Here is a 2,662-nt window from a genome sequence, read left to right as displayed (position 1 = left end):
AAATGTCCAAACGCACAATTCCAAATGAATGTTACAGGAATAAACACATCAGTGGAAAGATTTCATAGGAATGGTTAAATTAAAAAGCACTATTGTTGGTGTAATAAACCTGAATTGGAGGCTACTCTTGAGGCTATGTGCATGGAATCATCTTAGATTAAGCCACACAGCAAGAAAGCAGTAAAGCACACATGGTACTTAGCAACTCAGAATAAACAGACGCTTTTCTTACAGCACACTCGTGCCTGGAGGACACCGTATAAATGTGTTTGACTGTATGAGGCATCTACAAATGGAGGGATTACAGTGGAGCAAGGTCTACTGCTCTGTTACTGTGATCACTTTAATTAATTCCTCTAATGGATTACATCATAGCGTCCCGCTGCCCTGTGAATGGCCACATTGAGGGCTGTTGCAGTGGACTGGGCCCTGCTATTGAAATAGAATTGCATCAATATTCACTGGACCATACTGCATTCTTTGTCCCTTTAGCAACTCCAAGATTGATACTCTCTCTTTTTCTTTCTTTATTTCTGCTCCCCACTTTTTCTCCTCCCTCTTTTTTTCTGTCACTGACATTCACTTGATTTCTCTACTGTTTAAAACTGAGCAGAAAAAGCTTCATATGCTGGTAACTTCACTTCTCCTGTAACAGGAATCGGAAAAAATAGATGTAACTGCTTGTTCTATTCTTTATAATTTTGCAGTGATGGATTTAAACATATGTTCTGCCCTCACTTTGCCATCAAACATGCTTTTTCTAACAGAATCATAACTTGGCAGAGAGGAGGCTGTGATCTTTTGTGTATGCCCTCTACTGGAGGCTCTAAAACTGAGTTCTGCTAGTGACTGATATATGAACCTGAGTGATATATGCTATTGCTTCCTAAATAATAAACATCCAAAACAGTAGTAGAAATCTGAATTGGATTAGATTACAATAATTATGAGCATTTATAATATTTTCCTTTCAAACAAAAAAAAACTAATGTGTCACTCATTTGCCTATCAAATAAATGGCTATTCAGTATACACTCACTTGTTGAATACAAACAGGGTTCATATGGCTTATTCTTTTTAAACAGCAAAAATCACTTAGAAATGTAGAAATATTGCTCTCCTTCAGGTGAAGTAAGAGCCTCTAATTTTCTAAGAGTTACCACTAGATAGTGGAACATTCTGTGATGGTATTAATTTCTTTCAGCTACATAAATGTGAGGTCAAGTATTATTATTGTTATTTAGTTCTGGCACTATAACTCAACCAAAGTGTACTGAATGGCTCCACCACTCCAGAAAATGCAGTTCTATTACTTTATACCTCTCTAGCTGATGCTTGTCATTACACATGTTGATCATACTTTTAATGTAGCTGATTTTTAATGAACACATTTTTCAGCAATGAGTGCACCTTAAAGAACCTAAAAAAATTAATTAGAAGAAGTCTCTGCAAATAAGGGCGGCACGGTGGCGCAGCAGGTAGTGTCGCAGTCACACAGCTCCAGGGGCCTGGAGGTTGTGGGTTCGATTCCCGCTCCGGGTGACTGTCTGTGAGGAGTTGGTGTGTTCTCCCCGTGTCCGCGTGGGTTTCCTCCGGGTGCTCCGGTTTCCTCCCACAATCCAAAAAAAAACCACACGTTGCAGGTGGATTGGCGACTCGAAAGTGTCCGTAGGTGTGAGTGAATGTGTGTGTGTCTGTGTTGCCCTGGGAAGGACTGGCGCCCCCTCCAGGGTGTATTCCCACCTTGCGCCCGATGATTCCAGGTAGGCTCTGGACCCCCCGCGACCCTAAATTGGATAAGCAGTTACAGATAATGGATGGATGGATGGAAGTCTCTGCAAATATTTGGACATATGTATACAGTGTATATGACAGATGTTGTCATTTCAGGCCATGCAATTGCAGAAGCTGAACATAAGCAGTCTTTTCACTAAAGTACCACTGGTCTGCTAGTGCTAACATGGATTCTTTTTGCGTTTCTGAGTTTTGGAATTGGAGTCTGGTGTGTGTGGTGGTGGTGGTGGTGGGGGGTGGGGGGTCGCTGGATCTGTGTCACCGCAAGCAGACCAGTGCTTCCCCTATAACTGGGCTTTGTTTTATGGCTTCCTGGCATATCTCAGAATCGAAGATTATTTATAAGTTATTTGTATTTGTATTTTCTCTTATTCCAGTATTGAACCCTCAAGAGTTAAGAGGGGGTCTGACGCCAGTTCATATGCATAATCACAGTGAAATTAAACCATGTTCCTCCAGGACTATGTTCCAACAAAACTGTTCGCATTAGTGTTGACCAGATCCAGATGTCAGAAATGATTGAGACTACTATACAGACCTAAAAGAAAGTTATTAACTTGAGGCAATCCAAAGACTCCAAAGGTTCTGGAGCTGTGTGGCCGAGACACTACTTGTAGAACATTTGTGCTGCACCATTTCACATCACACCATTATAAATTTCCCCTGTAATTATACTGGCACAGCTCTTAGATAAACACACATCACCTGCTTTATCTGTGTCAGTCCAAAAAGTTGATTGTTTGAATTTGGAATCTTGGTACAGAGTCCATGTAGGAGCATATTATAAGTTTAAGTGCGGAATGTTTCTATTGTGGTTAGACAGGCTGTCTATAAAATTACACATAATAATTTCGTTTTTGTTGTAAAG

The sequence above is a fragment of the Hoplias malabaricus genome, chromosome 11, assembly GCF_029633855.1.
Source record: "Hoplias malabaricus isolate fHopMal1 chromosome 11, fHopMal1.hap1, whole genome shotgun sequence".
Classification (NCBI taxonomy): Eukaryota; Metazoa; Chordata; class Actinopteri; order Characiformes; family Erythrinidae; genus Hoplias; species Hoplias malabaricus.
The sequence above is the reverse complement of the archived record's forward strand: the minus strand, read 5'-3'. Positions refer to the sequence as shown.